Source organism: Elaeis guineensis, chromosome 5 (genome assembly GCF_000442705.2).
Source record: "Elaeis guineensis isolate ETL-2024a chromosome 5, EG11, whole genome shotgun sequence".
NCBI classification, from domain to species: Eukaryota; Viridiplantae; Streptophyta; class Magnoliopsida; order Arecales; family Arecaceae; genus Elaeis; species Elaeis guineensis.
The window spans coordinates 100860624-100884221 of NC_025997.2; positions in this window are offsets into that span (position 1 = coordinate 100860624).

Sequence of the window (23598 nt, forward strand, 5' to 3'; positions counted from 1 at the left end):
AAAAACCCATTTTGTGTCAATTATTGAATAATTTTTAGGTCTTGATACTAAAGTCCATACATTATTTCTTTCAAATTGATTAAGTTCCTCTTGCATTGCATTAATCCAATTATAATCATTTTCAGCTTCTTCAATGGTTTTAGGTTCAAAATGAGAGACAAAAGTACAATGATTGAATGCATCTTTAAGTGAAGAATGAGTTCTTACCCCATGCATAGGATCACCAATAATTAGCTCCTTAGGGTGATTGTGAACATACCTCCATTCTTTGGGTAGGTCATTTGTACCTTAAGATTGTTCTTGATGTTCTTCACCTCCCTCATCCTGTTTGTCTTCATGTTCCTCATCATCTTGAATTGTTGAATCCTTCAGAGTGATCTCCTTCATTCCTTCTATAAAAGGATCTGCATCATCAACACCTTCATTCTTCCTTGAAGGAAGATAGTTAGATTCATCAAAGACAACATGTATTGACTCCTCTACTACTAAGGTTCTTTTGTTAAAAACCCTAAAAGCTTTACTAGTGGAGGAGTAACCAAGAAAAATTACTTCATCTGATTTTGCATCAAATTTTTCAAGTCTTTTTTTACCATTATTTAATACAAAACATCGGCAACCAAAAATATGAAAATATACAATATTAAGTTTTCTTCCTTTCCAAAGCTCATAGGGGGTTTTCTTTAAAATTTGTCTAATCAAAGCATGATTTAAGATGTAACATGCTGTGTTAATAGCTTCTGCCCAAAAATATCTTGGAAGGTTGCTTTCACATAGCATGGTACGGGCCATTTCTTCTAAGATTCTATTTTTTCTTTCTACTACCTCATTTTGTTGGGGTGTCTTAGGTGTTGAAAAATTGTGATCTATCCCTTTTTCATCACAAAATTTTTCAAAGTCTTGATTTTCAAATTCGATTCCATGATCACTTCGAATATTTTGAATTGAAAATTCTTTCTCATTAGTGACTTTTCGATAAAATCTAGTGAAAACTTGAAAAGTTTCATCTTTGTGTGCTAAAAAGAAAACCCATGTAAAACGAGAGAAATCATCAATTATTACAAAACCATATCGTTTTCCTCCTAGACTAGTAGTTCTAGTAGGTCCAAATAAATCCATATGCAATAGCTCTAAAGGTCTAGAGGTTGAAACAATATTTTTAGATTTAAATGAAACTCTTGTTTGTTTACCTAGTTGGCATGCATCACAAATTCTATCCTTTTCAAAATTCAATTTTGGCAAACCAAGAACCAATTCCTTCTTAATTAATTTTGAAAGTGAATGCATACTAATATGTGCAAGCCTACGATGCCAAAGCCAACTAGTCTCATTAATCTTGGCATTCAAAGATACTAGGCATTGCATGTTTATCTTGGATAGATCATTCAAATCTACTATATAAATATTATCATGTCTATGTCCAACAAATTTAATGCCATCATTAATAGGACTAGTTACAATGCAAACAGAAGATTCAAAAATAACTTTATATCCTTTATCACAAAATTGACTAATGCTTAGTAAATTATGCTTTAAACCATCTACTAACAAAATATTTTTAATGTATTTGGAGGGAGTGATACCAATGTTACCTATACCGATGATCTTTCCTTTACCATTATCTCCAAAGGTGACCATCCCTCCATTCTTAGCATCAAGTGTGATGAATTGAGATTCATCACCAGTCATGTGTCTCGAGCATCCGCTATCAAGATACCATTTCCTATTTTTTTCTTGGGATGCTAGACACACCTGCAGGCAAAAGTCAAGTTTTTATTTTAGGTACCCAAGCTTTCTTGGGTCCTTTTTGGTTAGTCATAATGGTTTCTTTTGGAACCCATATTTTCTTTACATTTGAGTTTACAGATTTGTTAGAGAAGCAAGTGTATGATTTATGTCCTACTCTACCACATTTGAAGCAAGTAATATTAGATAACTTGTTACTTGAAGAGTTTACATAGATATTTTTTAGATACTTTTATTTCTTCAAGGGGTTATAGCCAAGACCAGCCTTATCATACACGGTCTTTTGATTTTCAAGAATCATATTAAGTTTATTAGAGCTCAAGGTGAATTTTTCAACTATTGATTTTAGCTTGACAATTTCATTCTTTAAGTTTTGATTTTCTTGAAGCAGGGTGGATTTTTCAATTGAAATATCTTCATTTTGTTTCAGTAAAGATTGATTTTTTGATTTTAGATCTTTGTTCTTTATCTCTAGTTTCTTTAGTTTATCAATTAAATCATAAAAGGCTTCATGCAGTTCTTCAAATGTAAAGTCACTAGGAGTTTCGAAATTTACCTTATTTTCATGTGCCATAAGGCACAAGTTGGCTTGTTCAGTTGAGTCTTCCTCTTCGGAGCTTGAGTCATCACTCTCACTCCAAGTGGCCATCATGGCCTTCTTCTTATACTTCTTGGGACCCTTCTTCAGTTGTGGGCATTCAGACTTGAAGTATCTCGATTTCTTGCATTCATAGCAGATAAGGGGCTGGTCTTTATCCTTTTCTTTGCTCTGTTCCCCTTTTGTGAATGGCCTCTTCCTCATTCTTTGTTTCTTTTTTCTCAAAAACTTTTTGAACCTTCGGGTAATGAGTGCCATCTCTTCATCCTGCTCTTCATTTTTGGTGTCATCAGTTTCTTCATCTGGTGGAGCTATGGATTTAAGGGCGATTGTTCTTTTCTTTTTGACTTCTTCCTCTTGGTGTTGTTTCATGCTCAGCTCATGTGTCATTAATGATCCAAGAAGCTCTTCCAAGGGTAGAATGTTCAAATCCTTGGCTTCTTGGATGGCGGTCACTTTGGCTTCCCAAGTTCTTGGTAAGGACCTGAGAATCTTTCTTACAAGCTCACTATTAGAATAGGACTTATCAAGACTCTTTAAACCATTTATAATATCAGTAAAGCGAGTAAATATTTCAATTATGGACTCATCATGCTCCATTTTAAATAATTCATATTTATGCACGAGCATGTTAATTTTGGACTCCTTTACTTGATTGGTTCCTTCATGGGTTACTTCTAACCTATCTCATATTTTTTTAGCAGACAAGCAAATTGAAATATGATTAAATTTGTTAGCATCAAGAGCACAATATAGAACATTCATAGCTTTAGCATTTAATTGGGCTATTTTCTTATCAACCTTATCCCACTCTTTTTCGGGTTTGGCTGATTCCACACCATCAATAATTTTAGTGGGTGTGTGAGGGTCGTTCACTATGATACTCCACATATCATAGTCGAGTGCTTGAATGAAAATTTTCATCCGAGCTTTCCAATAGATGTAATTGGACCCATTGAAAAGTGGAGGTCGGTTAGTGGACTGCCCCTCGGCTAGAGAAGTGCCGACTTGAGTTGCCATAGATCTTTGGCTCTTTGATTGGTTAGATCAAAGTAGGGCTAGAGCACCGGGCTCTGATATCACTTGTTGCCCAGCTATGCAACCCAAGAGGGGGGGGGTGAATTGGGTTTCTAAAAATTTTAAACTTAACTTGTGTCTTATGAAAAATGTTTAACAATAGCTAAATATATAAGAAGAGTATAGTTGATTCAAGGCTAATGATTAAAAGCAAGAATGTAAGAGAGTAAAGAAGATATAGAGAAGAGCAATTAGGCACAACACAAATAAAAAGATTTATAGTGGTTCGGTGCCAACCTTGTACCTACATCTACTCCCCAAGCTCCTACTTAGGAATTCTAATCCACTAACTTGTATTCAACCTGAATACAAATATTGAAAACTCTGACTCTAGCTATCCCAAGCTAGTCCACTTATTTTTCAGGTACAAGCCAACCCAATACACTCCGATTCAAGGTTCGGATCAACCTTCCCTTGTTTTGGAATCCTTCCAAAATAAAAATAATAGCTTAAATAGAGTATAACAATCAATAGCTCAGAGAATACAAAAGAAGCTCCTTTAATGAGCGAATGAGACTTTAAATACACTTTACTCAAAGAGAAGAAGGCTCTTTTTGATTTCCTCAAGGTGGTTGGAGACTTGAATGTGCACTTGAGGAGTTGGTGAGCTTGAATTAAAGGCTTCTTGAATGCTTTGAGTGAGCTCTTGCTTAGGGCTGAAAAGTTTGCTTGAAATCCCCTTTTCAAAAAATCTCTCTTCTTGATTCTTCTTTTCTCCTTCATGATTCCCACCTTTTTGTCCCTTTTATAGCTTTAAGAAATGGTGGAGAACAATCTGGGCTGAAATAGAGCCGTTAGACCACATTAATTGAGCATTAAAAGCACTTAAAATGGGTTAAAAACTAACCATTGCGAAACATTCCCGTCACACGGGTCGACTCATGCTCATGGGTCAACTCATGGGTCGACCTCTATGAAAAAATAACAGAAAACAACCAGAAGACAAAGTTCTGTAATTTTTGGCCTAAAAATAGCAGAGGTCGACTCATGGGTCGACTCATGCCTTGGGGGTCGACTCATGGGTTGACTCACAGGGTGTGCCAAGTCTGTGCCAGCCAAAAAATCGCGTGCCAATCAGCTCATTGTGCCATGAGTCGACTTATGGGTCGACTCATATTTTTCAAACATGAATATCTTTCAAAATACAAGTCCAAAAATAATAAAATTTTTACCAATGGATCGCAAATCTTTTGTTCTATCACTTGATGCTTTCAAATCAGGATTTGATAAAATTATGATTTTGCCCCTGAAAAGCAATAAGTCTTTTTCAAGCGAAAATCATTAGTACCCCTTCAAATACTTTGTAATCATCAAAATCAATCCAAGGAGCAACAATGCACTTTACCTAACAGTTATTGGTAACATGCACACCGATGTGTAGGCAACTTTTTGTCTAGATACTTCTCTAAGCATGTTGCAACGACTTGATCTCTAAGTCATGTGGGTTCACCTAACAGTTATTGCCCACACTTCTTAGTTAAACCTGACCCACCATTCACAAACAGATGTAAGGCCGTCATTGGGTCTCTTACCTAATAGTTATTGGGTCCAACTCCATCCTTACCCTGGAGCAACTCTTTGCTAATAGAGTGGTTGCGTGTTTTCGATGCAACTAAACCACTATGACCAGTCGAGAATGATCAACGTCAGTAGCATGCCCGCACATCTACAACAGTGGAAGACCTATGCACTTAATATTTATGGGAAGGTTTAGGTTTAGATCTCATCTAATCAATCATCATATGATCAATCTAATTGGTGTGGACTAAACCAAACCGCTAAGCAACCCAATTTAAGACCCCATCTTTCAAATTGGCCAGATAAGTGGAGATCAGTGGGGGTCCCCCCGTTACCTTTCTTAGACATCAATAAATTGATCAGGTAAGCGAACGAAACCAATTGAATAACTACATCTCATTAACTTTCCTTAGACATCAATAGGTCAATTGGTCCAAATAGGTTAACTCTAGCGAATCTTAACTTAAACCATTGAGCCAAATTAGATCCTTAAGTTAATCGATTCTACATATGAAACTCAAACGATTTGATCAACTATAATTTTATGATCATATAACTTAATTGATCTGATCTTAATCAATACTTGACTCACTTCGATCAATTATTTAATCGAATTAGATCCATATGACTCAAATCAAAAATCTTAGATGCAATCCTATTACATGACCTAATTTATGATTTTTTCATAACCAAAATCCTCATGCACAAACATAAATTTTAGATTCTAAAATCAAAATTTTATATCTAAATTTTTTAAATAAAAATAAGTTTTAAATTATAAAAATAATTTTTAAATTTAACATACAAACATATATCACATATATACATGTAAAATTCAGATCTAAATAAAATTCAGATCTACTACATGATATCATATATCTCATATACTAATCATAGATCATATCAAAAATAAATTTATGATCTAAATATATAATCATATATCAATGTATGAATCAAAATTTAAATCATATAAAATTTCAGATTTCATGCATGCATCTATGTATCATATAAACATGAACTAAAACGCTTTCTAGATCAAAATTCAGATCTATGGATGCTATTACATATCAAATATATGTTGTAAATCAAATCTAAAATTAAATTTTAGATTCTAAAATTCATCTATACATCTCATGTATCAAAAAAAAATCAGATTTTGAAACTCTTTTCAAAATATGTATGATAATTTTAGCAATATGAAACCCGTGACTCTGATACCACTGTTGGAATTCGAGGTTTGGAGCATGCATGTGTATTTCAAAATATTATTTTCTAAATACTGTAGTAAAATATAAGATTAAAATATTTTTAATCTGAATCATGCATGTATAAAAATATAAAATCACAAGAATCTAGTTTATGTGCTGAAATTGACATATGCTGAAATTCAGATTGTGATCAATTTACATACTTGTTTTACAATCTTTTTCTTCGAATCTAGATCTGAAAGAGAAGATATTTTCTTCTATCTACACAAGTATTTGATCTCTATGGGTATCCACTTAGGATCAATCTGGAATAGTCCTCTTCAAATTAAATTTTCCTTTCTAAGAAAATTCAGCCTGCTGAATCTGAATGAAGCTTGGATCGCGATCAATACTTGATCTCTTTTCTTGATCCTCTTCTTCTCCTCTTTCTTAGTATTTCTCTCTTGCTATGTGTTGCTAACAAATACTGAAAACCAGTAAAAAAGAAAATGCCCAAAGCCTTGGGCGTGGTAGGGCTTGGGACATCCCAAAGGATGGGGTGTGTGGGACGCCTAAGGGGAGAAGAGAAAAGGAGAGGAAGAGAGGGTGTGCGAGTCTCTTTTGTGGCATGTGGGATACTGATTGGATACTCAAAGGATCTTAGGGGAGGTCCCTTTAAATAGGCATGAGGATTAAATCCTATTCAATCTCATAATACAAGTCTTACTTGCATTGGGTTTCCTAATAACTTAAGTTATTCAACTTACATTAGGTATCTTATTAGGCACCAACTCTTGGAGCCCTTGCACTTATTATTTCACACCCTCTTTTACACCCAAAGGATGTCCCATATCAGATTAAAATACCCTCTAATCATGGGACATGCCCAACTTGATCAAATCAAGATGGCGCCCCTTAATAACTATCAAGAAATTTAATTAGGGACTTACATCCTAAATTCATATGATCCATAACCTTAGGCACCCAACAATTAGAGTCCAATGAATCTAATTTATTAAAATTATTAGTAAATAATTAAGTTTAAATTATCTTATCAAATAAGAAATCTAAACAGAAAGAAAAAATTGGATCCAACCATGTGCTAGCAAGGTTACCTTGAATCCAATCAGATTTTTTTAAACCCAATTGACACTTCATAAGCTTAATTGATAATTTTAGGCCAAATCTCTTTGTTGTGTGACCCCATAGATTTAATTCTATCTGATAGTGAGATATACAATGATCTCTATCAAAGTATTATTGAAACTCTTTTCAATGGATCGGAATAATTTTACTCTAACTCATCAATGATTGTCGATCCAGAACAACCCTAGTGAGCTCTCACAATCCACCAGTGATATCTAGCAATATATAGTGGCAACCCAGTAGAACTGAAATGAATCTTTAGGTGTAGTTAATGTGTGATTCAGTCCTTTTATCGTGAGTCTCGACTTGATGGCAGGTCATAGATAAATCATCAAACCTCAACATCAGTCATATGATAGATTCGATTAGCTCAAGTCCAGTTGTGACTTCTATGGAAGCTCTTTTCCATCAATCACACTACTGTGACCACAGATTCTTGAACTTAGCTTCTTAAATCTCATAGGACTACTCCTTTCTATCAAGGTTGATAAATCCCATCTTGATGCACATCCTACTCCTACAGTAGACCAACTGTCCCTAATATCCATTACAAGGGCTCATTGAGACCCATGTTTATGGATCAATCAAACTCCAACAGCCTCACTGTGGTAGCAGTGCCATCTCAGATCAAAAGACCAATCATATAACTACAGCATCGAGACGATCACTGACAATCGAGTAAAAATTTAAGTGATCTCTCATATGGTCATGCTCAGTACTAGTTATTCTCTAACAACTACCGCACTCATCTCCCAGTATTTCTATAATGTAGACTAGAGACTCATCTATCTCAAAGAAAGTGATCTGTGCATTAGTCTATCCAGATCGATCACCATCCTCATGATGATCTTATGATTGAAAGTATTTAGGAATTAAATACATGTCTCTAATTCTCAACACTTTGAGAATATATATTGAAACTAATTCCATAGACAATTCAAGGACACATCATATTTGAATGAAAAATAAATTTATCCTTTCATTTATCAAATCAATATATTAAGTATAAAATTATATCTTAGAGTTATTACAATGTGTTAGCCATATTGACTTCTAGGACATACATCTAACAATCCCTGGACTGAGCCGGCTAACATCAATGGGTCGACCAAGTCTGCTACTTAGTCAGCTAATTGATGATGAATAGTAACTGTTACTGTTCATCCTACGACAACTGAGTCAGTTCAGTTAGCACTGAGCTGACTAAACTAGGGGACTGGGTCGGCTCAGTTGAAAACTGAGTCGGCCTAGTTTACATGCCAGCAGATTTTTTAGAGTTTTAGTACATAAAGAATTCTGTATAATCTGATATAAAATAATCATAAATAGATTTTTGGATCATATCTAAATATTTTATGATTTTAAATTTTATTTTTTATGATTAAAATAATTTTAATCATGCAGATTAGATGATTTTACTTTTCTTAAAAATTGTATCACATACAACACATCCTAGAATTTCAAAAATCTAGGATTTTGCAAAAAAGTAAGTTTTCTTTTTTTCGTATTTCATCTTTATAAACAAACAGCACCCCTACACACTATAAGAGACCCCATGGAATGGAAGAAAAGGGTTATAAAATCTTACTTTCTCCTATGATCGGACGGTCAAGAAAGTTCAGTCCGATTACTATACTACTAGGCAACTAATTTAATCATATCACATATGATAAAACTTAGATCTAATCTAAATCATACCAGATCTAATCAAAATCGGATCATATGCATAAATATTATTTAGATCTAATCTAAATAATAGAAAATCAGATCTAATATGCATACATAATCATGTTATATCGAACCTATACTTTGATACCACTATAGAAAGATCGACAGGCGCATAACATGTATTTTTAAAAATTTTATGTAGCAGAAATATGAGATTAAATAATTTAATCTATAAAACATGCTTAAGATCTAATCTTAACATTCATCCTAGGATCTATAACATGTCATATATGCATACAAAGATCTGAAAATATAGCCAGCATGCAAGATCACATCTAGACATGCCCTAGTAGATCACATCTACTATATACATCATATGTACATCAAGTACAAGTTTAAAACTCATCACCTTAGCACAGGTAGCAGATCTCTGCACCTGAATCTCCTAGATTTGAGGGTTGCTTGCAGCCATACAAGATGTCCGGCCTCTATGGTTGATCCACTCGAAGCTCTATGCTGATCTATTTCTCTGAGAGTGCTAGCTTGCGTAGAAACTGCTGTAGATGACTAATCTACTGCTTTCTTTGGATCTCTCAGACTCCTCCAAAACCAAAGAAAGATAAGAAAGATTTGGTGATGAAAGAAAGGAAGAAGACTCTCTTCTCTTTTTTGTTTTGCCTCACCCAAAAAACCTAGATCTGATCTAGGTATCTCAATGAAGAGGAGAAGGGTCTCCTCTATTATGCTCACACACCCAAGATGGCCGCCCAACCCGAAGACCTCATGCCCAAAACCTAGCCTCATAGTAGAAACTTTTTCATCTAAATTTTCCCTTAATTTTGTCACACAAAACCCAAGGCTTCTTATAGATGGCGTGGATGGGGAGATAGAGTCCAAGCTTAAATCAAATTCGAATCAAGATAGGGATCAAGTTCCAAGTTGAATTCAAATCCAATTTAAATTCTATTTGAACCAAATCTTATTTCATCCTTAGGGCTCTCAGAGTGGGCAACAAAGACCTTACTGGCATGGAAAAACATCATGCAAATATGATATCTGCATTGGGATGTGGGCGACAGCACAAGGGTGGTTGGCTAGGGTAGGAGTCCAACCTATTTTGGACTCTAGGATTTTATTTAATTAAGTCTCCACCCTAATCAAATTAGGTTAGACCAATTAGATAACTTGAACCCAATCTAATTAGGTTCCAAACCTGATTAAATCAGAATTTAATCAGTCTCAATTTCTGATCAAATCAAAAATTAATCACTCTTAGCAATTAGATCAATCTGATCGAATCCAATTCAATCAGACTGGAACCAAATTATATTACTCAATCAAATTGAGCTAATCAGCAATCCAATTGCTTATCAACACTCCTTTAATTCATTTCAACTTTTGCAATAGATTAATCATCAATCAAATTGATGATTACAATGTAGAATGATTCTCAATCGTTGATCAGCTAGTTGATCAAATAGAAACTTCTTTTGAGTGTGATCTCATAGGTTTGAACCTAAGCCGGTAGTGAAGGAAAAATCGATTTTTTTCTTGTAGGATCTTCCAGATCTAATGAGATCTGGGGTGGAATATTTTTTTAAAAAAATTATCCTACTTTATTTTAGATCTAAGGTCTATTAGATTTGATTCTTATTATCTAATATTTAATCTAAAATTAAATCTAAAAGTATGAGAAATAAAAAAATACCTCTAGGATAACTAGATTACCCTATAGATGATCACAGCAATGCCCGAGGTTCTAAAATAGCCACGTAGTCGCCTGGCCTCTATCGGTATCCACTCAAGTAGGATTTGGATTGTCTTCTCCTCGCAAATCTTTGCTCCAAAAATCAGATCTAGATCTAATCTGCAAGATCTTCAAAAGATCTTTTGAAGCTGGAGCAGCAGCTTCTTGATAAATCCCTGCAGCCTTCTGATCAGAGAGCCACCACACCTTGGACAAGCACCAGATGGATGCCCAACCTCTTAGACGTGAAGAGGGGAGGGAGAGGAGCAGAGGAGGCATGGAGAAGTGGAGGGGTTTCATATTTTTGTTGGGTATTGAACAGAGTCTCTAAACCCTAGGCACAGATAGGGTTTAAATAGACCCTGCTGCACCATGCAGTGCCACATCATTCAACCAATCAAAAAATTCTAATTAATTTTGAAAAAATTTTAATTGATGGAGTGATGTCATCTGATCATATCAGATAAGAACCCCATCAAACCCTCCTACTGTTGGTGCCAACACTGGATAAAAACAGTGAGATTGGCACCCAACAGTTTGAGTCGATCAAGGCATAGAGTCCTCATCTCATGGGACTCTATCCTTATCCACTTGGGGCGCACACCATATCTGATTATGGTGCCCAATTTGAGGATAAAATTAGCAGGTGGACACTCTACAAAAACTCTTCAATGATCTCTTGCCAAGTGCCCTTCAGTCCAAGGTCCATGGGTCAACGTTTGACCAATATCCTAAAATAGAAATGGCAGATGACAGGAATTGGCAGGTGTTGTCTTAAATTCATTTCATGAATTAAGACAAGACTTTTCTGAGTTGGACTGACTCTAGTCAAACTGAGAGAAACCGTCTTAAGATTCTTTGGGTGAGTCAAATCACATTTGGCTCAGTCGAGATAGAAAAGATTACACGAGGAGAAAGTTAGGCTCAATCATGTGCTAGCACGATTTTCTTAAACCTAATTGGATCTAATCCAAATCAATCGAACTGGGCTAGCTCAATTGATGACATTCAGACCCTAACTCTTATTTATGTGACCCAGTTAGGTTCATTTTTGTATGGTAATGAGACATATCGTCATCTCATTATCGACATCATCGAAACTCCTTTCGATGGATCAGAACTCTTCTGATTCAGACAATTTTGAATGATCGATCATCAATATCATTCTAATTACTCCCAAAATCCACCAGTGACACCTAGCAGTATATGGTGGCAACCCATCAGAAATGAAGACGAACCTCTCGGTGCAGCTACCTGTGTGATTGAGTTCCTCTATCATGAGTCCTGACTGAATTAGGATTAAGGTGAACTCATCAAACCCAACATCAGTCATATGAATCAATCGATCGATCTGAGTTCGATGTGAAACCTTAATGGAAAATTCTTTTCCATTATTTCACTCTGCTATGGCCATGGGCTTAAGGACTCGATTTTTTGATCATCATAGGACTACTCCTCTCATCTACTGAGGTTGATAGATACTATCTTGGTGCGATCTGGTTCCTACAATGAATATGCTACAGCCAACATACACCTCAGGATTTTGAATGACTAGGAGATCAAGTTATGGTGTAGTCAAACTATAACACACTCAAGGTGAACTGTCGATGCACCTCAGGTGAAAGAACTAGACACACAGCTGCAGCATCGAGCTAGTCATCGATGAAAAGGTAGACTTCCTTATGACTGCTCGAGGTGGTCACGCTCGGTACTCTCATTCTCAACGAATACCTGTACTCTCACTCTGATGTCTCTATATCATAGACTCAAGACACATCTACCCTAAGAAAGCGATCGTACACCAACCTTCCAGATTGATCATCATTCTCGTGATGATCCTATGGTCAGGAGCTATTTATGAGTTAGTTATGTAAATTCATGCCTTAAATTTTCAACTCTTGAAAATATGAATTAACATTCCTACTAACTCAAAGGATGTATCACAGACATAATGTATACAATGTGATAGTAGAATAACCCTTTTATTCATTTATAATCAAAATTATAAATTTGCCCTTATATTTGTTTAGGAATGTGTCAGCCAATCTGGCATCTAGGGCACACATCTAACAGGTAGCATAGGAACAACTTTCTGAACTAATTGATGTGACTATCTAGCAATAGAATCCAATGTTCGGATAAATCAAATGATTGAAAAGTAACATTCAAGAACCTACTGACATATGGTTATCGTATAATTCATCCCTTTGACCCTAATGCTCATGGTGACCTAAGATTTAACTGTTAATCCTAGAATAGTCAACTATATTATGTCTCAATCTTTTAAATCCATCACATGGATTATCCTAATAAAAATTTTACTAAATTAAAATATAGTGATGTATTTACTCCTATAATCTAGAGGGATCAATCCCATCTTAACTCACATACCGACTTAACAAGTACTTGACTACACTTAAAAATCTTCTGTCACTAAATTAAAAATTTAGATAGTCTGACATCAAAGTATAGTGAGTTGCTTATAAATCACCATAGTGATCTCAGGTCGAAGGGACACATATCCATACCCTTCGCGAGCTACTCTTGATAGCAGAGTACTTCATAGTTGGTCACATTCCATGCAAGTATCTCCTACACTTCATCTACATGCCATTTTAGTATTTTCACACTCCTTGGTTAAGAGGATAAATAATCCTTATGGTACACAACAATCTATACTTGATATCACTATCATCCTATAAATAACAATTATTTGATCATAAATAGATTTAAAGACCAAATGATAAATCCATATTTATTAATTTAAAATAGTCCGAAAGACTTCATCACAATATAGGAGCTCATATAGAAGATGTACAAAATTTTATGATGAAAAAATCAAATAATTTTTATTATTAAAAATTTATATATAATTATAAAAGAGCATAACTATCAATAGATTGATGATTGACTTTGAGACATAATTTCTAACAGATGTATCCTTATATCTCACCTGTATGCCATACCAATATCTCCACACTCCTTGGTTACAAGAACAACTAACCTATATGATATACAATAACTTACACTTGATAAATGTCATCGTTCCTTAATGATGTATCATTTGATCATGAATAAGTTTAAGAACTAGTCGATAAATTCTCCTTTATCGATTGTCATATAGTTTTAAGGACTTCATCATAATACAAGAGTTCTAATAAGGAAGATGTACATCACAAAAAATATCAAAATAACTTTTATTCATTCATAATTTATTCATAAATTATAAATAGTACAATCATCAAAATGACTGGTTTTAAGACACATTTCCTAATAGGTTCTCCTCTACCTTTCCTATATCTAGTCCAAAGGTTGGACAAGAAAGAAAGAAGAAAAAGATTAGATCTCTTATCTTCTTCAATAAATCTTGATTTTTTTTAAGAAGAAAAAAGTAAAAAAAAATCAGATGTGATCTAATTTCTTCATCCTCCTATTGATTTGGTTGATTCTCTTGAGAAGAGGATCAAAAGATCAATCCGATTCGATAATCCAGGAAGCGATCTTTGCAAGGGAGCTAGCACCCCAGTGAGATCGAGTCTTTCTGATCAGATCAATCTCGATGGATATCTGTAGAGGTCGTATATGTGTGCGGCTCTGCAATAACCTCATCAGATTATCACAGACCATTAGATCAAGATGAAGATCTACCCATATAAAGATAAAAGTCTAAATCTAATTTTTATTTTTTAATATCTTAATTTTAGCATGTGAACATTCTTGGTATGTGTAGATTAGATCTATATTTTATGTATATTAAATTTAAAATTATTTAAATCTAGGTCAGTTTCAATTTTTGCTACTTTCATATTTTTAAAAGTTAAAAATCTGCATATTCTGATCTTTGCATGCATATTCCGAAAGTCAGACTTTCTTCAAGTGGTATCAGAGCCAGATTTTATTTTACATGTATGTTATTAAGATTTGAAAATCAGATCTTTAGATCTAATAAATTAGATTTGATCTAATTTAAATATACATGAGATGTATTAGATCTAGATTATACATGAGATGTATATGCATATGTGATATATGAAGATCTGAAAATTAAATCTTTAGATTTGAAAATTAGATTTAATAAATTAGATTAGATCTAATTTAACATGTGATATATTATATTTTATTAATATATGAGATGTATAATTGATATGCATATGTGATATGTGTAGATGTAGTTATGTATGAGATACATAATCTAATTTGACATTGCATGAGATGCATATTATTAGATGTAATTATACATAAGATGTATGAGTGATAAAACTTATTTTTTATTGGATCTAAATTGATTGGATTAATTGAAATCATCCTGACATAAGGTTGTCCTGACATAATGGAGATTATGCTAAATGATTGTCCTAGGATGATGTGAGATAAGATCCTTTAATTTAAAATTCTAGATTCATGTATGAGATATATAATTAAATATTTAGATATGAAAGTACTTTCAATATCTAAACTACCTCATGTTCATAATGCACTTAAGTAAGGATCCAAAATTAAGAATTTAAGATCTAAATCTTAAGCATAAAACATGAGGATTTGAGCTTGGGTAGTTCAATTAGATCGAGTAATTCGATTACTTTTGAGTAATCGATTAGTACATGGTAGGGCTCAATTGAGATGAGCAGTTGACCCAATCCAATCAAGAGTTGATTAGGATTAGGTCACAAGTGCTCAAGATCAACCCAATAGTTGTAGATTGGTCACATTGATTAATAGTCTTATGTTTGATTGATTAACTCAAAGATCTAATTTGGCTCAGTGGCTCGAGCTTAAGTTACACAAACTAACCTATTCGAAGTTGATTGACCTATGGTGTCTAAGAAAAATGGTTTAAAGAGGTGGTTATTTAAGTGGTTCCGTTTACTGATCTAATCAATTTATTGATGTCTAAAGAAAGCAATGGAGGGACCCCCATCGATCTTACACTTATCTGATCAATTTGATTGATTAGTCTCGGTGTGGTTGCTTGGTGATTCGAACTAGCCCATGCCCTTAGGATTAGTCATAATAGTTATGACTAATTAGGATTAAATCTATTATAATTTTGGATTTATATGAGATGTAAATTAGTAATTAAAAGATTAAAGAGACCTAAACTAAAATCTCTTCAATAATATTAAGTCGAGGAATCTTTCACTATTGTATAGTATCGTGCCCTCTCCAATGTTGATTATTTTCGACTGGATACAATGGATTAGTTACATCAGAGGAGAAGCAACAACTCTATATGCAAGGTGCAGATGGGATTGGGCCCAAGATCTGTCAAATGAGAGTCCAATGATGGCTTCACTTGTACTTAATAGTAGGTCTAACTTAACTAAAGAATGAAGCCAAGATCTGTCAGGTGAGGTCTTAGGACTTAGAGACCAAGTTTGCTACAATTTGCTTGAGAAGCATTGGGTAAAAGTTATCCACTCATTAGTTGACACATTCACCAAGATCTATCAGGTGAGGTTTTTATGACAATTGGTGGGACCGCAGTACCCGTTAGAAATCCTAACTCATGAAGGGGTTTTCGCTTCCCAACCCGAGGAGTGCTAGAATCCAAAAAATTAGTGAGAATATTTATTTTAAAAGTCTCTAGAATAAATATAAAATCAAATATAACTATTTAACTAGAATCTCTACTCTCTGATAGAATTAAAAATTGGCTTTCAATCCTCACAACTTGAAATCAATTGACTAACTGATCAAGTTATAAAGAGTGGCTTAAGAACCTAAAATAATTTAAGTTTTGAGAAGTTAAGCTAACTAGGATATCCCTAAGTCATCAAACTGTCTGACATTGATCAAAGAGCAACTAGTTCATGATCATTATCTGACAATGATTAAGGACTTGAATAAATTTGAGAAGCTCAATATGTCCAAGCACAAGGAATCACAAATGGATTTGATCCTGCAATTCCTTACTAGTTTATATGGGTAGTTTATTATAAATTATCATATAAATAAAATTGATTACATCTTGGTTGAGTTGGTGACTACCGATGGAATCTTGAAGAGTTCAAAAGGAAGGGTTTCTATATACCTGGAGAATCTAGAGAAAAAGATAAGGGACATACCTTCAAAAGGTATGAGTAGATAGTGAATACCATAGGATTTGAGAGATCCATAGATGAGATAACCCTGAAGCATATGTGGTATCTCAGGTTTGATCATATTAGGGAGGATGGCATAAATAAATTGAAAAGTTATAAGCTAGGCTCATGGACTCTCGAGTCATTTCCGATTTATGGATTTTGCCTTCAAGAATAGATGGCCAAACCACCCAATGTAGGATAGGGGTGAGAACCACTAATATACTTGCCCTGATATATTTTGATATATGTAGCCCATTTGATGAGCTGGTTAGGGTTGATTCTCTTTACTTCATTACTCATATTGGGGACTATGGGTATATGTGTGAGATACAAATCTAAAAATTTTAAAAATTTTAAATCTTCAGATATGAAGTAAAGAAATAAATTAAAAAGATCCTTAAGATTTTTCAATGAGATCGAAGAGGTGTATGCCTTACTGAGAGTTTCTAATCTATCTCAAGAAAATGGCATAGTCTCATAATGGACTCTTCTTGGTACACCTCAACTCGACGGAGTGTCGGTGAGGAGGAATTGGACTCTATTCAATATAGTCCGATCCATGATGAGCATCACTGATCTTCTCTTATTTTCTTTCAAAATATGCTTCACTTCATGAATAAAGTTTCCTCTAAGTTTTTTCTATCATGCCATATGAGATGTGGCATGTTTAGGATGTTCAGCCCATGTCAAGTGTTGACATGTGGACCAAGTTAGAGGTTAAATCTATGAGACTCATTTTTCTAGTATCCCAAAAAATTTTAGGAATACTAATTTATTCTTAGAGGATCACAATGTGATTGTGACCCGATATGCTATATTCTTGGAGAAATAGTTTGCCCAAAATGAAATAGTGGGAGGAAAGCTAAACTTAAAGAGAAAGTTGAAGAAAAAATACGGCAGTGCTATGCATGTAATTTCAAAATTTTATGCAGCGGATAATAAGAGTAAATAATTTAATTTAAATTATATGCATAAGATCTAATCTAGACTACCATGCCAAGATCTATAATATGATTTGACATATATTTAAAATCTGAAAATGAAAATTTGCATCAATCTAATCGATGCTGCAATCTAGATCTAACCGTTAGATCTATAAAAAACAACGAAATAAGTTCAAAAACTGTTACAGAACTGAAAGTTGCTGATGTTTGCTAGTCCAACACTTGGATAGATACTCCTTTAGATTGCTCGTTGCCACACAAAGACATCCGGCCTCTATAGATCATCCACACAAAGACCAGCGTAGATCAAGCTCCTTGGAAGTACTAGCTTGCAAGGATCTTCAAGGCTGAATTCTTCCTTCTTCTTCACAACTCTTGGATGCTCCAAAAGAAGAGAGGATCTAGAGGAGGAAGAGGAGAGAAGTGAGAGCACTAGAGAAAGAATAAAACCAGCAAGAAAACAACATATGGGGCCTCCATAATTGGAGGCCCCTTTAAATAACAAGGGCTAGGGTTTTGGGTCAAAGGGAGAGTGTGCCAAAATAATTTTTGGCATCCCAAATTTCCAAGAATGGTTGGTAGGCAAGTGGAAGAGATCTGATATCTTGCACACCCAAAAACACTTCAAAAAAAATGAGGAAAAAATCCCTAGGTGCCACCCTTCTTTTCAAGTTTGAAAAATCTCTTTCCTTCTTATCTCCTTATCTCTAATTCGGATCGCATTCAAATTAGGTAGGAGATAAGATCATGACTCATCATGCTTTGCCACCTACTCTCATTGAGCCTTATCCCATCACACCAAAAATCTCAAGCCAAATCTAATTTGGCATTGAGAATAAGAGGTGGGACCAAGGGTGGTGCAAGGATAAAGAGATAGAGTCTCTATTGGCTTGGACTCTTCATTTTTGAATTGATTCTAAACCAAATCAAATCTGATTTGAACCCAATGATAGAAATGAATCTAATCTAATTAGGAGTCCAATCATCTCAATAAATTTCTAACTTAATTAGAAATTGACCAAGCCCAAGTCCTGATCAAATCAGGATCAAATTTTCCTTCCAATCAGGCTTGATCAAATCAAATCCGAACCAAGTCAAACTGAATCTAATTCATTTAGACTTGATCTAAAGCTCTTTACTCAATCAAATTGAGTCAATTAATAATTTAATTACTAATTAATTTTTTATTAATAGCAGAGTCCCAATTCAGTGAGACTCTCCTCTAGAATCTCAGTCCCAGTAGGACTCCTCACCAGAGTGACAATCCAATTAAACTCTTCAGCCATCAGATCTGATCGAATCTTCTAATATATATGATCCCATAGATTTGAACCTAAGCCAGTAGTATAGAAATAACTTCTTATACTAATCAATATAATCATCTAGCAATGAGATCCGACCTCCGAATAAGTCGAAAGATTGCAAAGCAATATTCTAGAACCTACTAGCATATGATTACCGTATAATTCATTCCTTTGATCCTAATGCTCAAGGTGACCTAAGTTTTGACTATCCACCCTAATATAGTCGATCACATTATATTTTAATTTTTTAAATCCATCACATGGATTATCCTGACTAAGGTTTTACTAAATTAAAATATACTGATGTATATCTCCTACTAATTCAGAGGGATCAATTCCATCTTGACTCACACACTGACTTGATAAATACTTGACTACACCCAATAACCTTCCATCACTGAATTAGAAACTTAGATGGTCTGGTACTAAAGTATAGTGAGTTGCTTATAAGTCACCATGATGATCTCAGGTCTGAGAGATACTTATATCCATACCCTTCACGAGCTATTCTTAACAGCAGAGTGCTCGACAAATGATCACGTTCAGTGTGAATGTACTCCTACATTCCACTGGCATGCTATACCTGTATCTCCATACTCCTTAGTTAAGAGAATAACCAATTTATATGGCACACAATAACCTATACTCTATATTGCTATCATCCTATTAATAGCATATCATTCAGTCGCAAACATGTTTTAAGGACTAAATGACAAATCCTTCTTTGTCGATTAAATATAGTCCTAAGAACTTCATCTTAACATAGAAGTTCAAATAAGATGGACAAAATATGATAAAAAAATCAAATAATTTTTATTAATAAAAATTTATATATAATTATAAATATGAGCACAATCATCAACAGACTGACGATTGATTTTGGGATATATTTTTCAACAACTCTTATTTGGACTAAAACCAATCGATATAGTATCATATACCCATCTTCGACTTGTGATCATCGAACTCCTTAATTTTGAGAGCTTTAGTAAATGGGTCAACTAGATTCTCCTTTCTGTCGATCTTCTGAAGGTCGACGTCACCTCAATCCAAGATCTCTTGGATAAGGTGGTAGCGGCGCAAATTATGCTTGATGCGCTAATGGGACTTCAGCTCTTTGGCTTGAGCAATGGCGCCAGTACTATCACAGTATAATAAGATAGAGCCATTGAGGAAGGGTACTACTTCGAGCTCATCGATGAACTTTCGCAATCATACAGCTTCCTTCGCAGCATCGGATGTCGTGATATACTCTACTTCGCAAACAGAGTCAGCCATAGTGTGCTGCTTGAAACTTTTTCAATAGATTACTCTACCATTCAGGATAAAAATATAATCCAACACACTCTTACTATCATCATGGTCTAACTGAAAGCTGGAGTCGGTAAACCCTACTAGTTTTAAATCAGTTTCATCATAAACAAACCACTGATCCTTAGTATTTCTTAAATACTTAAGGATGGTCTTTACGACCTTCCAGTGATTTTCTCTTGAGTCAAACTAGTATCTACTCACTACCCTTAGCAAGTATGCCATGTCTGGTCATATACATATCATGGCATATATTATAAAACTCACTATCAAAGATATAGAATTCTACTCATACGCTCTCTCTTGAGGAGTTGTCGGGCAATCCTTCTTTGAGAGAGAAATTTCATGGTCTATCGAAAGATAGCCTTTTCTGAAATTCTCTATGCTGAACAACTTCAGCATGGTGTCTATGTACGTGGATTAGGATAATCCAAGCAACATTTTCGATCTATCTCTATAGATCTTCATCCCAAAAATATAGGATGCTTCTCACAAATCCTTCATAGAGAACTAAGACGATAACTAGACCTTTATTTCTTGTAATGCAAGGATGTCATTCTCAATTAAGAGAATGTCATCTATTATTGGGAATAGTGTCCCAAAGTCAATCGTCAGCCTGTTGACGGTTGTGCTCTTTCTTATATTAGTATATAAATTATAAATAAATAAAAGTTATTTTGGTACTTTCATCACAAATTGTTTCATCTTCTAATAAACTCCTGTGTTGTGGTGAAGTCCTTAGGACTATTTAGACTCGACAAAGGAGGATTTGTCGTTTAGTCTTTAAACCTGTTCGCGACCAAATGATACGTTGTTAACCAAGGACAACAACGTTTATCAAGCATAGGTCGTTGTGTGCCATATAGATTGATTGTCCTCTTAATCAAGGAGTGTGGAGACACTGGTATGGCATATAGGTGAGATGTAAGGATACATCTGCACTGAATGTGACCGACTCCGGAGCTATTTTTGCTATCAAGATTTGTTCCGATGGGATATGGGTATAACTGTTCCTTCGACCTAAGACTACCATGATGACTTGCAAGCAACTCACTACACTTAGGCACTGGACTACCTGAATTTCTAATTCAATGAAGGAAGGCTGCTGGGTGTAGTCAAGTACTTGACTTGTCGGTGCGTGTGTCAAGATGGGATTGACCACTCCAATTCAGGAGCTGTATATAGTCATGTTTCAATTTAGCAAAACCTTGTCCAGGGTAGTCCTAGTGAGGAGTCACAGGACTGTTTGAATTGAGCATGATTCGAATGATCTAATCAGGGTTGACAGCTTAACCCTGAGTCATCCTATACACAGGGGTCAAAAGGGATGAATTATACAGTAACCATATTCACGTAGGTTCTGAGTATTGTGATTGTGACTATTCGACCTATCTGGATGTCGGATACCATTGCTAGATGGTCACTTCGATTAGTACAGAAATTGATTCCTGTGCTACCAAGTTAGGTTTGAATCTGCGGGGTCACACACATTAGAGGTTCCTATCTGATCTGATGGCTGATGAAGAGTCCTAATGCTCATGGACTATGAGTCCTATATGTCTGAGGCTCTCTGATCAAGAATCAGGATTCTCTGATCATGAGTACCACACATTTTGGGTATCAGGGTCAAGAGTCCCACTGGTTTGGGACTCTTCGATCAAGGTTTCATATCGATGGACTTTGATACCCGATTGCCCATCGGATTTGGACTCAGTATTTATGAGAAGTTTAATTAGTGATTTGATCGCTAATTAACTCAATTTGATTGAGTAATTATTTTTGGATCAAGTCCAATTGAATTGGATTCAGTTGGGTTTGACCCGATTAGGTTAAGTGTTGACCTAATTGCTAAGGTATTTTAGTCCCTGATCTGATCAGAAGTTGGGCTTAGTCAATTTCTAATTTTATTATGATTTTATTGAGCCTAATTAAGCCTAATTGTGTTGGGTTTAATTTAGTTTAATTGTATCTAACCTATTTTAAATAAGGTTGGTTCAATTGGATTTCAAACCACCTTGATTTCTCTCCCTGTGCCACCTCACTCATCTGCACCCATTTGAATTCACGAGAAACAACTTCTCATGAATTTTCTCCCACGTAGAAGCCATCCCACGCCCCTTCTTTATGCACCATTTTGAATGGATAAGGATGAGATTGGTTGGCCATTCAAATTTAAAAGATGTTTGAATTCGAATGGATAACAAATCTCTGCACCCACCTTTTATCTTGTGTGCCACTTCTTCCACACGAGAAATAGTTTCTCATGAAAATTATCCACGCACAAGAGAGCCCATGCCCTTCTCTTCTCATGCCAAGAGTGGATAAGGATGGGTTGTTTTGCATTTGAATTCAAATTCGATTTGAATTCAAATAAACAACCACTTATCTTTATCCTCTCACACGGTAAAAATGCTGCAAAGATGCGGTCTTGCATCGTTTTAAAAAGGAGATAAGATAGGGCGTGCGCACAAAACATCTGAGAGAGAAGGGTGGCATGAGAAAAATCTTATGCATGAGAAAAGAAAAGAAAAGAAAAGAAAAGAAGAGAAAAGAAGAGAGTAGTGGGCGCAGGCTTTTCTTGAGTACCCTAGGGTTTCTGCCTAGAGTTCGGGAAGTGAGAAAGTGAGCTACGAGTATCGTGAGCCCACCAAACTTTAGGAAGAGTATCATCAACCTCTCAAGTGCTTCTACTGATGATCCAGAGTGTCTGAGGAGTCGGCAGATCAAGATCGAAGTAGTTCGATAAACATCGACCATCAAAAGGGTTCAGACACGAACTAGCATTTGTGAGGAGCTGATCAGATCGAAAGCTTCATATGGATGATCTGCAGAGGTCAAACACACTGTGTGGCTATATTATGATGATCAGACTCTTCCGATGGTGATCAGATTACGACGATCGACTACCCACACAAAGATAATGTGTTTTGAACACATAACAGTAAAATATTTACTGTAGAAGTCTGAATTTTAAATTTAAATGCATGCTATGTATATATCATATTTAGATCTTTATATAGGGTTAATATATATTAATTAATTAGATTAATTAATAATTTTTGCTGTAAAATAGTAATTTTGAAAAAGTTTTAAAATTACCATTTTACCCCTGCACTAAAATTCACTACAAATGGTATCAGAGTAGGTTCTAAAATATGATATATATATATATATATTTACATGTGTATATTAAGTTGTAATCTAAAAGTTTAAATTTAAAATTTGAAATTCAAAATTTAAAATTTAAATTTTGAAATTTGTTCAAAATTCAA